Here is a 16,233-nt window from a genome sequence, read left to right on the forward strand (position 1 = left end):
AATTGCCTTACCACAAAGAGTGTGTTCTCAAGAAGAAAAAAACCTACATATATATGACGGGCTTCTTCCACTCACAAGGCTTTGGTCAGCCCGAGGCTATTGCAGAAGACACTTGCCCAAGGTGTCACACAGTGAGACTAAATCAAGAAACATGATGTTAGGAAGCAAGCTTCTCGTCACACAGCCAGGCCTGCGCATAAATATATAGATATAATGTTTTGGTGGCATTAATTACAAAGTGATTCAAAGGCCAAGAGTTTCATGCATGGCTCTGATGATAAGTGTTATGCACGAAATTCTCGGACCTTGAGTCACTTTGCAATTAATATCGATTTGTATTGTTGTCTCACTAATCTTACTAAAAATCTATCTCCATCGGTTTCGATCATAAGTATTCAATTGTTTGATCAACTGAATTGTACCTCCTCATTGAATTTACTTTTTATGTGGCTGTGTATTCCACAGACAAATGTAAGATTAACGTAATTCTCAGACAGAATCAGCATGACACAGTACGCAACAGGTCTTGGCATTTTAAGTAACAAGTACAATCCATCCGGAAAGTTTCCGCATCTACCCAGTTATACTCAAAAGACTTGGGATGACACGAGGCTGTGGTGGTAAAAGACACTTCCCTAAATTGGCAGGCTGTGGGATCTAACCCGGGGCCTTACGTATTCCTAAGTATTCGCCCATGCTGCTTGTAAGTAAAGACGAAAACTGATCTAACTTTCGCTTCTTCCATATCCAGAATGTGTGTAGGAACCAACAAAGAAGCTTTTATGCCAGTCGTGGGCAACTTATCTTCAAGCAGCGGGACCCACTACTAAATAAATTCAAGGAAATTTTTCGTTAGGGGTACCATGCAAAAAGTCTCGTGGGCCGCAGTTTTTTTCCATGACTCTTCTATGCAGTTACTTAACCTGCTAGAAATACCAACCAAATTTCCTTCCAAACACACTCTGCAATCCTTTGAAAAGGAAGGATACTGTGGATAATGTTGTCCTTGATAAATGTGGGACTAAAAATAACAACGTTATACTTTCGTGTTGAATATACTCAAATCACACGCGCGCGAATATGAACGCATACGCACGCACTCACGATGTTTGATTGATTGCTCGAAATCAATTTTGAATAAGATCAGGAAGAAATAAAGTTAGCTTACTAGCAAGCAAGGGAAACAACTCCTAGCATTTCTGCTCGTCGACAGTAAGGAAGGGAGATAATTCCTAGCATCTCGCTTGCTGAACCTGTTGTAACAGTTAATTATATTAAAATATTCGTTAAAAAAATATTAATATTAATTATTGCCTCAAAATGTAATTAAATGCTATTTTATTTAAAAGGCCACTGAATAACACACTGATATTTTTCTAATCTTTGTACCCAAAGCCATCTCTTTTTCTTATGTAAATGTACTTGTATGGTGTCTTTATAATTTTACATATTCGATCTGCGTGTTTTTAGAATTATATAAATATACTTTATATATTCATTTAGTCAAAAGTTAAATTTTACTCCATCGCTACACTAAAATTTCCTGCTTCTGTTACAGTCTTCAGTTGCTTTTAAGAACAAATAGAGATTGGAAACAGAATAGCAAGACGTTAGGAGTCTTAACTTTGAATGAATAAATAAACTCTACTACGTATTTTAAATACTTTCTCTTCCATTTGTAAAAACACACACACACACACACACTTTCCAAAAGAAAGAAGGAATTATATGTATATTATATAGAAATGTAAGATAAATATATGGACATGTGTTTTTAGTAAACCTATTTTAGTACCATTGTTAAAATGTAGGCATCAAGGTTTTCTGTCACTGTGTCTAGAAAAAGAAATTGACCTGACTATTTTCAGGTTTTATTAAATCCATATCAGAGAACAACTACTCTTCCTTGACCACAAAAAGAATAGTAACTTAAAACTCTATATTGTATACAGAAACTGAGACAGAACTGAATTGGTTTGCCTAATTTGCATATCAGTACAAGTTATTGGCAATGTGAATCAATTAATTTATAGAAGTTCTATACAACATTTAAGGTAAGTGGTAAACTTATGAGCTCATGTTTTTAGTAAGCATACATTGTAACTTTGCTGTTAAAAGTGGTCCTTGTGATGGAATCATAGGACTGTCTTCTCTGTCCAGAAAAGACAATGATCTGATGTCCTTTTCATTGGCTGCCTCACTAGTCCAAGCCTGTTCTCATAGTTTCTATGACTGGATGTCCTTCCTATCACCAACCACTTTACAGAACATAGTGGATACATTTTATTGTGGTACCAACCCTAAAATGATAGGCATGTTTTGACAAAACAAAGAGGCTCCCTCCACCTAACATTGTCTCCGCTTGGTTGGCAACAAATTTACAGAGCATGCTAACTGCATTTTATAATGGCACCTACACTAGTTGTGTTGCCTCATAAAATTAAAGAGTCTTCATTAGTCTCTGGTGTGTTCATTCATTTAGAGCAATATGTTCAAGAAGGTGAATGGAAGATAGAGAAATTGCAGAACCAGGATGGGTGGGTGAAGTGAGTTAGGGTATGTTGGTGAGATTAGTTATTTCTTCCTAACCACAGAGAGAATAGTAACTTAAAGCTTTTCACAACAAGATTAAAATGCATGTTTACTAAAGACGCATGCCCAAACATTTACCTTACATTCCCACTTATCCTAAATGCTGTGAAGTGTTTCTATTAATTAATTCATTCACCTTGTCAATGCTAATGCTGTGATACAAATTGCAGACCCTTTAGTTCCATCCATGTGCATGTATACATTGTTGTTGTTGTTGGCACTCCGTCACTTACGACGACAAGGGTTCCAGTTGATCTAATCAACAGAAGAGCCTGCTTGTGGAATTAACGTGCAAGTGGCTGAGTACTCCACAAGCACGTGTACTCTTAATGTAGTTCTCAGGGAGATTTAGCATGACACAGAGTGTGACAAGTCTGGCCTTTTGAAATACAGGTCCAACAGAAACAGGAAGAAAGGGAGAGAGAAAGTTGTGGTGAAAGAGTACAGCAGGGTTCACCACCATCCCCTGCCGGAGCCTCATGGAGCTTTTAGGTGTTTGAGCTCAATAAACACTCACAACACCCAGTGTAGGAATCAAAACTGTGATCCTATGACCACAAGTCCACTGCCCTAACCACAAGGCCATTGCGACTCCACGTGTATACATTAAACACCTATAAGTTACTCTTCTTTCTTCAACTAGGTTTGAATAATAAGAGAATTTCAATGAGATTTTAATAAAATATTGATTTAAAATTTTGGCACAATGCCAACAATTTCAGGGGAGGGAGTAAGTTGTTTATATTGACCCAAGTGTTTGACTGGTACTTATTTTGCTGACCCCAAAACAATGAAAGGCAAAGTTGAGCTTGACAGAATTTGAACCCAAATAAAAGATGGGTAAAATGCTGCTAAGCAATTTTTCTGGTATACGAACCATTCTGGCAGCTGACTGCCATAATATTTAAATAGAAATATTGAAACTACTCTGGACACAAAGAAAAAATCCTGTGGTTTAAAAAACAGCAAGAATATAATGTACGCTTACCAAACCTACATACTTATGAGTTTTATCTTCCATTTGCACTTATGACAAATGTGGTCGAGTACTTTAACATATATATATATATATATATATATATATATATTTATATATATTTGTTTTGCAAGATTTTTGACGTGAAATCGTGTGTTGAAACAGATATTGTTGTATTTAGGAATGGTCATTTTGCCATTTATTGGCTAAACTGGCAAAATGACCATTCCTAAATACAACAATATATATATATATATATATATACATGCATACACACACATGCACACACACACACATGCACACACACACACACATGCACATGCACACACACACATATACACACACACACACACACACACACACACACATGTATGAACATGTATGTATGACAGGCTTCCTCCAGTTTTTCTTTACCAAATCGACTCACATGGCTTTAGTCAGCCCAAGGCTATAGTAGAAGACACTTGCCTAAAATGCTAGCCATGGGTGAACCTGGAACCATGTGGTTGGGAAGCAGACTTCTTCCAACACAACTATGCCTACACCTCAATTGATATGTATATATCCAATGAAAAGAAGACAAAGAAAATTCTTTAATACATTTGCTATATATCTATATCTATATATATATATTTGCTATTTGCTATATATATATATATATATATATATATATATATATATATATATATATATATATATATATATATGTATATATATGTATATATGTATATATGTATATATATATTTATACATTTGATTATCCCATAAATAATGCGGTTTTTTCAATAGTATGAACTCAAAGTCAGATGGGGATAGGATGAACTACCTGCATCAACTTGCTATAAAAGCCGGTAGTAATTTTACTCCTTACTTATTCTTAGTGCAAGTTTTGGAGAGTGCAGTTCCATTTTAACAGTTATTTTTTCAAAGCTATAATAGACATAACAAAGGAGCATATTTGGCATATTTTGTTTTATGGGCTCTATAAAAGCAACAACGCAACGAAAAGTGTGAAGGATATTAATGCAGTATACGGGGATCAGATAATAAGTGTAAGCCAGTGTCAGCAGTGGTTTCAGAATTTCTGAGCCTGAAATTAAAGCCTAGAATATCCTGGAAAATCTGCAGAGCTTGACGAGGATGTCCTACAAACTCTGGTGGAATAAAATCCCATTGTAAATGTTGAAGAACTGACCTTACAATGTAAGCATGGCCACTCCACTAGCAATGTGCACCAATTCCCCATGACCATCTCTCAAGTTTGCTGAATCTTCTTGTCAGTGGTGGAGGTTGACGGGTGCCCTGCTCTCTCTTCATGCGTCACACATGTCCAACCATTTTTAAATGTCTCATCCCACTCATACACACTTCAAAGTAGTCGTGCACTGTCCCCATATTATGCTAAAAGCCGCTGATGAATTTCAGTACCTGACATACCTTCCAATCAAAGAAATCAGATCACTGCTCTTGGTTCTTCTTTGGTGCACATTGCTAGCAGAGTGGCCATGCTTAGACTGTAAAACCAGAAAGAAAAATGGTGCAATCAGGTTCAAACTTAGATCAAATGACCACATTAGCACCAACTATAAGCATGCATGCTCAGAAGGCAGTGTGACAATAATAAAGATATGTGATGATGAAAGTGCAGATAATTCTTGACTTCCATATATATATTTGTGTAAATAATGGGCTTTTCTTTATTTTTGTTCATTTTGTTCTTTTTGTTCTTCGTGTAGTTCAGGCTTCCGGCAGGCAAAGAGGGAAGACTTCAAGTACAAATGCTATTTACAAGTGGTTTATTTACAGGATTCACAGGATAGGTGTAGTGTGCTGCTCTCAGCTACCATCTTTAGCTGTGTGCATTGTGTAGTAGCTCCATTAGAGCGGGTGCATTGCCTCTGGAGATACAATATATAGACAGGACCAGCCCGCATTGGTGGTCACAAAATGGTGCCAAAAAGAGAGAGATTTGGATCAAGTTTTCCCTTTATATAGTTCTCCATCGCAAGCCTCATTTTGATCTCACACATGCCAAATGTATACAGGTGAGGTCTCGCACCAGTCTCGAAAATGGCAATGGTTGCTGCGAGATCTCATCCAATATGGCGCTGACTGCTTGTGCCACTACATATCTCTATATTATAAATCTGAAATGCGAAAAGTTTGTTTCTTTGTTTGTCTGGTTTTGGCATTGAGAACGGGTTAAAGGCCACTAGATCCCGTCGGATTGACTCCAAAATTTACAGGGACATGTAAAATGAGGTGAGGGTGCTAGGTTAGAAATCCCCATCTTAAAAGGTGTCGTTGCTAAGGCCAAAAACGCACTTTGACAAGTCTATTCTCATTCTTTTATGTATCTGTCTTCCTCCATCACTCATTCTCTTTCCTCCTTTCCCATCACTTTCTATATATAACGTCATTTCACAGCGTCTATCTCCCTTACCTTCACTTTCTCTTTATGACGTCGTTTCACAGCGTCCTCAATCTCCCCCTCCTCCCCACCTTCGACAGCGCTTTCACACACTCTCACTCTCTACGTCTGTCTGCATTCATAGAGAGAATTATCATCGCCACCACCACCACACAATCATGAGAACAAATATTATGAATCAGATATTTATTGGGTTAATTTATATATGTGTGTGTGTGTGTTCTATATATATGTACACTACCGTCAGAAATTAATTAGCACCCTTGATTTGCTCTTCACTCAAGGTATTTGCTGTCACCTAGTGGCCATATCTCGAACTATTGCTTTGTTGTGAGTTCACTGTTGTGCAGAACGATGACGTAACTTTGTTTTCAGAGCAGTTTGAGAGTCTACAGCCTAATGATGTGGACATAGCAGTGCAGCAACAACTTGGAGTGCGGATGCAGACAAATCTTCCTTTGTTTAATAGATATAGGTAGCGCCTCGCAAGGACCGAAATCACACCGTACTAAGTTTTCTCATCGCGTAAGACGTTTTGAACAGCTCGTAGGTTAATTGATTCGTGTATTTGCAAGATTTTTTTTCCTCACAAATCCTCCTACACTCTGCTTGATGACGTCACTTCCGGTTCACAAAACTTTCTGTTATACATAAAATAAGGTGAGAAATTCTGCTTTCTTTCTTTTTTGTTTAATGAATAATAACTCATAGCAGTTTTGTTATAGCATAACATTATTCAAATGAATAGTTTTAATGAAAATAACTGGTTTTTATCGTTCATTCCTAGATGGGCCCAAGACCTCGCATGACCTTGGAGAGACGGTACGAGGCTCTCTCGTGGCGTGGGAAGCTGTCGGAGGCTGCAATAGCCAGAAAACTTGGTGTAGCCAGGCGCACAATTCAGTGCTTATTTAAGAAATACGAGGAAACCAGATCAGCAGCTGACAAAAAGGGTAGGGGACGGAAGAGGCTGACGACCCAGCAGGAGGACCGGATGCTGATCCGAAAGTCACTGTACAACCGAAGGGCAACGAGCCGGCAACTGGCGGAGGAGATGCAAAAGATGACAGGGAAGCAGTTGTCTACAACCACCGTCAAGACCAGATTACTGGAAGCTGCTCCTTACAGCCCAAAACCGGAAGAAGCGGCTGCTCTGGGCCCGTGCCCACAAGACATGGACCGTGCAGCAGTGGCAGACAGTGATGTTCACTGACGAGTCGCGATTCAGTCTCGTTAGTGACAAGCCTGTCCATGTGCGACGCCGCAGGGGTGAGCGCTTCAACAAAGACTGCATTGCTCCCACCATGAAGCATGGTGGGGGTGGTCTGATGGTGTGAGGGGCGTTCAGCTACAGTGGTGTTGGGCGGCTCTATGCCGTCGAAGGCAACATCAACGCAGCAAAGTACGTTGAGATAGTACGGGATACCTCTTTGGTGGCGAGGAGTACGTGCTCCAGCAGGACAACGCGCCTTCCCACACAGCCAAGCTCACAACCGGTTTCTTCAAGGACCATGGGGTGACGGTCATGGACTGGCCTGGCCAGTCACCTGACCTGAACCCTATTGAGAACCTCTGGAGTCGATTGGGTAGGGATTTGAATGTGCAGCAATACAGGAACCGACACGAGCTGTTTGGGGCACTTCTTGCTGCATGGAGGGCCATCCCTGCACAGTACCTGCAGGCACTCATAGACAGTATGCCGACCTGCGTAGCAGCTGTCATTGCTGCCAAAGGAGGAGCAACAAGATATTGACTAAATTTCACGATTAATAACAATTATGTGGTGTGCTGGGATATGTTTTAATAAATTTTTGATTAAAAACGAGTTCGTTTCTGATAATAAGTTAATTAAATTAAGAAAATGTAAGAAAATGTAGAAATTTGAGAAGTGCTAATTAATTTCCGACGCAAGTGTATATATAATGTATATATACAAAGTGTATATATCTGTATTTATGTATATTAAACTTTTTAATACTTTTTGATAGTTATATATATTTTTAAACAAATTATAAATATAAATTAATAATTTTAATTTTAAATTTAAATAATTTAAATTTTTTAATTTTATATTTTACATATTTTGTACATTATATTTTTACTTTTATGTTTTGGGTTATGTTTTTCGCTGTTTAATTTGCCTAATAGTGGTTTTATCTCTAATTTAATTTATTATATATATATATATATAATTTGTATACATTTGTATATATAATGCGTACACACACACACACACGCATATACATATAATGCGTATATATATATATATTATATATATATATATATATATAATATATATATATAATGTGTGCATTATGTGGTCGGTTGAGCTGAAAATATGCACACCTATGTTAAAAGTGCTGGCAAGTTTGCATGACAACTATTTTTTTCCTCAAATGAAAGGCGTCACCTCTAGGACAAAATTCCTCATCTTAAAAAATGTGGCCCGAGTAGACCCGAATGAAATCGGGTTACATTAACCAAAATGTGAAAAGGGGTCTAAATGGTGATTAAAATTTACAGGAGCGGGTGTTTAGCAATTCTCTGTTACATCAAGCTAAAAAATTTGCGCTAGCCTTTAAATCGTTAATGTGTTGTCGTCCATGATGAAGAAGTTTTGAATGCTTGCCATGGTGAGTCTACTGTCGTGAGAAAGAATCAATTCAAAACTTGGTGTTTAGGAATTTTCTTTTACAAGTTCAAAATTTTACGCCAGCCGTTAAACTGTCAATACGTTGCTGTCTGTCATTAAGAAATGCCAGCCATAGTGACTCTACAATCCTCAGATTCTATCCCTTCAAACTTTGGTTTCCAATATTTTTTTTTTATTTTTATTCAGCTCGCAAGTTCGTCTGTCCCTTTTAAATGTTAGTGTTTTGTTGTCTGCCTTGAAGCAGACTTTTCCATTGTCACTCCCTGATATTTATGATTGATCTTTCTAAATATTTTATTTCTCAACTTACTCAAGATCTTTTGTTGTTTATAAATGGGAGAGAGATAGATAAAGATAGATAGTAAGAGAAAGCGAGGGAGAGTCCGAGAGAAAGGAAGAGTAAGAGAGTGGGAAAGTGAGAGAGAAAGGAGAGAGAAACAAAGAGGGAGAATGTGGTGATAAAAAACAGAAAGTAAGAACCACACTCTTACCCGAGCGTAGAGCGGGTCACCTTAAGCTAGTATATATATATAATATATATATATATATATATATATATATAAAATATGAATTAGAGATAAAACCACTATTAGGCAACTCAAACAGTGATAGACATAAACCATAACATAAATAACAAATAAAATTTAAAAAAAATTTTTTTTAATTAAAAAAAAATTTTTTAATTTAAAATTTTAAAACAAATTTTTTTTATATATTTTTAATTTTGTAAAATTAAAAATTTTTTTTCTTTTTTCAAATTTTCTTTTTTTTTATTTTTTGGGGGAATTTTTTTTAAATTAAAAAAATTTATTTTTTTCTTTAAAAAAATTTTTGTTTTTTTCATTTAAAAAAAAATTTTTTTAGATATATATTATATATTATATTAATTATATTTATATTATTTGCTATTTATGTATTGGTTTATGTCTATCACTGTTTGAGTTGACTAATAGTGGTTTTATCTCTAGTTCATATTTTATATATTTATACAGTGAAATTTGATTTAATCCTAAATCTAATTTTTCCCTGTTAGTTTGGAGCCATACTCCCTAATATTACTATTATATATATATATATATATATATATATAATGTACTGATCCGTGATAGAAAATTCAACAAAAAAGTACTCCATCTGATGAGAGATAAATTTTATTATTTAAAGGTCACAATACATGCATTAAAATGCTACTAATTGTTTCATATGTTGAGAGAACTCAAGCATATTCTTCAGACGTAAACCACATATTACGAACTAAAAGATTAAATAAATAGAAGAATGTTAGACTTTATATTGAGGGAAAAGGGAGGGGTGAACTAAATTTCCCTTGGCCTATTTTTGGTTGGTTATTATCCTGATTAATACTAGAGTGGTTATGTGCTACTTTATCTTAGATGCCATTAGATCTATTAATAGTGCTTTAATACATGTATTGCGACCTTTAAATAATATATATATCATCATCATCATCATCATCGTTTAACGTCTATTTTCCATGCTGGCATGGGTTGGATGGTTTGACTGAGGTCTGGAAAGCCAGTGGTTGCAACAGGCTCCAATCTGATCTAGCAGTGTTTCTACAGCCTGATGCCCTTCTTAATGCCAACCACTCTGAGAGTGTAATGGGTGCTTTTTATGTGCCACCAGCACAGTAGTCAGTCAGACAGCCCTGGCATCAATCACATTGATATAGTGCTTTTTACATGCCACCAGCATGGGAGCTAGTCAGGGGGCACTGGCATCGGCCAAATTCGGATGGTGCTTTTTGCATGCCACTGGTGCAGGGGCCAGTCAGGGGGTACTGGCAGCGACCACGTTCAGATGGTGCTTTTTACATGCCACCAGCACCAAAGCTACGATTTTGGTTTTACTTGACACAACAGGTCTTCTCAAGCATATCATATCACCTGATGCCTCAAGGATACTTTTGAATGGGCCGGACATGCAACACTGGCATCAGCCATGGCTGTGATCCCACTTTAGTTGCCAGGTCTTCTTAATTACAGCATATCTCCAAAGGTCTGTCTCTTGTCATTATATATATATATATATATAGGAGTGGCTATATATATATATATATATATATATGTATGGCTGTGTGGTAAATAGCTTGCTTACGAACCACATGGTTCAGGGTTCAGTCCCACTGCGTGGCACCTTGGGCAAGCGTCTTCTACTATAGCCTCGGGCCGCCCAAAGCCTTGTGAGTGGATTTGGTAGACAGAAACTGAAAGAAGCCCGTTGTATATATATGCATATGTGTGTGTGTGTGTGTATGTGTTTGTCCTCCCAACATTGCTTGACAACCGATACTGGTATGTTTACATCCCCGTAACTTAGCGGTTCGGCAAAAGAGACCAATAGATTAAGTACTAATCTTACAAAGAATAAGTCCTGGGGTTAATTTGCTTGACTAAAAGTGGTGCTCCAGCATGGCCAGTCAAATGACTGAAACAAATAAAAGAGTATATATATATATATATATAAGTGTATGTGTGTGTATGTATGTATGTATGTATGTATGTATGTATGTGTGTGTGTGTGTGTGCGTGTGTGTGTGTACATATGTATACATTACAGCAGTATCAGTACCTAGTAGTGTTAGGTATAAATGAACTTTAGATTAATTAAAAAATGTTTGTAACATATTTCAACTTTAAAAGGCAAAGTCACTGCAGTTACCATGGAGAAAAAATTTTCCCTTATGGCTAAAAGATATAAAAGCACCACATCTGTCCAGTGCTGCCCCCTGTTGGATTTCCAACTGTTTAGCCATTATCAATGGGAAATACCAAAGAGACGCAAGTTTAGACAGGCTTAATTAAAGTTACAGCTTTAACTAAAACACAGTCGACCACACTGACTGAGTTGTACCATTAGACTGCCAGGCTGGAGCAATTACAGCAGTATCAGCACCAAGTGAACTTTAGGTTAGTTAAAATGTTTGTGATAAAACAAGATTCCACACAGTTTTTGTCTATTAAATTCAAAATCAAATTCGATGACTGGCATTCGTACTAGCGGGGTGCAAAGACCTCCATATGAGTGTGATCGGTGACAGAGCGGTTAACCGGCTTCCATGCCAATGGCACATAAAAGGCACCATTCGAGTGTGATCATTACCAGCGTCGTCTTACTGGCACTCGAGCCCTTTGCTAGTAGGGTATTAAGAGCACCATCCAAGCGTGATCGTTACCAGAGTGGCTATCTGGCCTCCATGCCAGTGGCATGTAAAAGACACCATTCGAGCGTGATCGTTACCAGCATCGCTTTACTGGCACCTGTGCCGGTGGCATGTGTAAAAGATTTGAGTGAGGTCGTTGCCAGTACTGTGTGACTGGCCCCATGCCGGTGGCACATAAAAGCATCCACTACACTCTCGGAGTGGTTGGCGTTAGGAAGGCATCCAGCTGTAGAAACTCTGCCAGATCAAGATTGAAACTTGGTGCAGCCATCTGGTTCACCAGTCCTCAGTCAAATCGTCCAACCCATGCTAGCATGGAAAGCGGACATTAAACGATGACGATGATGATGATGATGATGAAATTCACTCACAAGGTTTTAGTTGACCCAGAGCTATAGTAGAAGACGATTGAGCCTAATGCAACATGGTTGCAAAGTAAGCTTCTTAACTACTCAACCATGCCTGTACCTTCTGCATATTATCATTCTTGAATCATTCTGTGCCATGTGGTGCATTGGTCCATTCATGCCCACCATGTTCTATTGTTTTCTTCAAAAAGTTTTTTTTAGTATTTCAGATGAGGAGAAATTGCTAACCTCTTGCTCAATTCCCCTTCATTTGGTGAAAGGAAAGAGTAACCATGGCTGGCCCCTAGTACAATGTAATCAATATTGTGTGTGTGTGTGACAGAGAGAGAGAGAGTGCTAACCTTATTAAGTGACTGATACTTTATATATTCTTTTCTACTCTAGGCACAAGGCCCGAAGATTTGGAGAGGGAGCCAGTCGATTAGATCAATCCCAGTACACAACTGGTACTTAATTTATCGACCCCCGAAAGGATGAAAAGCAAAGTCGACCTCAGCAGAATTTGAACTCAGAATGTAAAAACAGACGAAATACCTATTTCTTTACTACCCACAAGGGGCTAAACACAAAGAGGACAAACAAGGACAGACACACGGATTAAGTCGATTATATTGACCCCAGTGTGTAACTGGTATTTATTTAATCGATCCCGAAAGGATGAAAGGCAAAGTCGACCTCGGTGGTATTTGAACTCAGAACGTAATGGCAGACGAAATACCGGTAAGTATTTCGCCAGTGTGCTAACATTTCTGCCTACTTGCCGCCTTTGATATTTTATATATTCTATCAGAGAGACAAAAGACAAAGTTGACTTTTGTAGGATTTGAACTCTAAACATAAAGCATTGGAACAATTACCACAAGGCACTATTTATCCAGCACTTCTGTCATATTGCTACTATTATTTTGGTTTATTTAAGAAAAAAAGGGAAAATCTGATACAAATTAATAATTGAAACTAAAATAGATATTTTGCATGTCTCAGCCCTTCTTCCTCAAAGGGAAATAGAAACTAATGTTCTAGAATGCTTAAAACAATTCTTTCCAAAATCACAAAGAAGTACCCAACTACATGGTTCCGGGTTCAGTCCCACTGCGTGACACCTTGGGCAAGTGTCTTCTACTATAGCCTCGGAACGACCAAAGCCTTGTGAGTGGATTTCGTAGACAGAACTGAAAGAAGCCCATCGTATATATGTATATATATATATATATATATATATATATATATATATATATATATATATATATATATATATATATATATATATATGTATGTATATATATATATATATATATATGTATGTATATATTGATGTATATATATATGAGTATATATATATATATATATATATATATATAGTATTATATATATATATATATATATATATATTATAAATATATATATACTAGCAGTATATCGCCCGGCGTTGCTCGGGTTTGTAAGGGAAATAATTATATAAGCATTTTTAGAGATGTAAAGTATAATAGCCATCTCAATATGGCTAACCACAAAGGGGGAGGGGTGTTACTGTAGCTTTTTACGTTCTGAGATTTAATAATAAATTTTAGAGAGTTACTTCCCTTATATAGTCAACAAATGGATAAAAAATGGGAAAAATTGATGGCAAATTTTTTTTAAATCGTAGACTCATCGTAGACGCGCGCTAATACCCAGACGGTCTCGATATGAATCACGACTATAAGATAGTTTTTGGTTAAACTGCACCGCAAAATGTGGGAGTATTAGTAGGGATCTAAATCGTAGGAGACGACACACAACCTCACTTTTATATATAAAGATTTCCTCTATTTACATAATATTGAGGTCTCTTTCTTTCTTTTGTTATCTTACTGTTTTTACCAATATACATATATATATAATATAAATATATATATAGTTACAGAGATGTACTTGCATAGCAAGTGACTTGATCTGAGATCGTGTGCTGGAACGAAAACAGTTGCAGCGTTGAAGGTGTTATAAGCCATTTAAGAAACACACAAAAACCGTAGATTCACTTCACCATTAAATTTAATTTGTCAAAATATTTTCATCGCTTTGAGACCGCGACCTGTTAGCACGATATTTTGTCAGTGAACAGGTCGCGGTCTCAAAGCGACGAAAATATTTTGGCAAATTAAATTTAAATGTTGAAGTGAATGTAACGGTTTTTGTGTGTTTCTTAAATGGCTTACAAACACCTTCCACGCTGCAATATATATATACAAGACACATATATATATATGTATGTATGTATGTATGTGTGTTATGTGTATGCATGTATGTGTGTGTGGTGTGCGTGTCTGTGCTTGTGATTGTCCTCCACCACTGCTTGACAACGAATGTTAGTTTGTTTACATCCCTGTCACCTAGTGGTTTGACAAAGGAAACAGATAAATAAGTACAATGCTTACAAAAATAAAATGAGTTGATTCATTAAACTACAATTCTTCAAGGCATTGCCCCAGCATGGCCACAGACCAATGGCTGGAAAAAGCAGAAGAATAAAAGAATACATTCTCTGCTTTGGTCTTATGTTCAAGGCATGAGAAAGCTTGAGTTTACATGAGAAGCCTAACAGACCTGGTAGAAACAGCAGCCAAATCTCCTCAAAACACCTTACTGTCTTATGTATGTATATATATGAGCCATGAGGGGGACCTCTACATGGTAGCTAGACCTGGTAGAAATAACAGCCAAATTTCCCCCAAATCACACCTTACTGTCTTATCTATGTATATATGTATGTATGAGCCTATGAGGCAGACCCCTACATGGCAGCTAGACCTGGTAGAAATAGCAGCCAAATTTCCCCAAATCACCCCTACTGTCTTATCATGTATATATGTATGTATGAGCCTATGAGGGAGACCCCTACATGGCAGCTAGACCTGGTAGAAATAGCAGCCAAATTTCCCCCAAATCACACCTTACTGTCTTATCTATGTATATATGTATGTATGAGGCCTATGAGGGAGACCCCTACATGCAGCTAGACATGGTAGAAATAGCAGCCAAATCTCCCTCAAATCACACCTTACTGTCTTATCTTTCTGCTACTTGGATATAGGTGTTATATTCGTCGTAAAAACTTTCCTGTCACCACTCACGCACACGCACACACACACACACACACGCACCCTCACACACACACACGCGCGCACACCCACACACACACACTCACACACACACACGCACCTTAGCTTACAATTTTATTTATATATTGCGTGTCTATGTGTTGAAGAGGAAGTGGGAGGCAGAGTGAAAGAATCACTCACTACAGTAAGTCATTACTTTCATTTTATTCGTTGCCCACTGTGTGTGTGCGTTTGCGTGTGCTGTATTAAACCAGACTAATAGCATTTGACACACACACCAGAATGTGAGTTTTCTGTAATTTTGCTAATTGGCGTAATTTAAAAAACTGGACCTGGCATGACGCGATTGCATTGTACTCTTAAAAATGCAAGGTAAATTGTAATTGAAGAAATCCTATATGTAGATTTGTATAACTCCCGAAGGGAGGCAGATAAAATCTGCCTTTATAATAAGACTAGCAGTATCGCCCGGCGTTGCTCGGGTTTGTAAGGGAAATAACTATATAAGCATTTTTAGAGAGTTATAGCCAAAAAATAGCAAAAAATGCATTAAAAATTGAAAAAAAATTAAGGTAAATTTTTCTTTAAATCGTTGACACATCGTAGATATTTTTAGAGAGTTACTTCCCTTATATAAAAGCGAAAAAATGCATTAAAATGGAAAAATATGATCGTAATTTTTTTTAAATCGTAGATCATCGTAGACGCGCGGCTAATACCCTGAAGGGCTCGTTTGTTATTCTGGGTAACTTCTGTAAAATTATTAAAATTGTTCAAACATCGCTATAGATAAAAGGGTTATTAGCTAATATTCAATTGGGTATACAACAAAATTTTACGATAGAATTTGTTATTCTGGCTAACATTCTGTAAAATTATTAAAATTTTGTTCAAACATCGCTATAGAAAATGGGTATTAGCTAATATT

Source organism: Octopus sinensis, linkage group LG9 (genome assembly GCF_006345805.1).
Source record: "Octopus sinensis linkage group LG9, ASM634580v1, whole genome shotgun sequence".
In the NCBI taxonomy this organism is placed as follows: domain Eukaryota; kingdom Metazoa; phylum Mollusca; class Cephalopoda; order Octopoda; family Octopodidae; genus Octopus; species Octopus sinensis.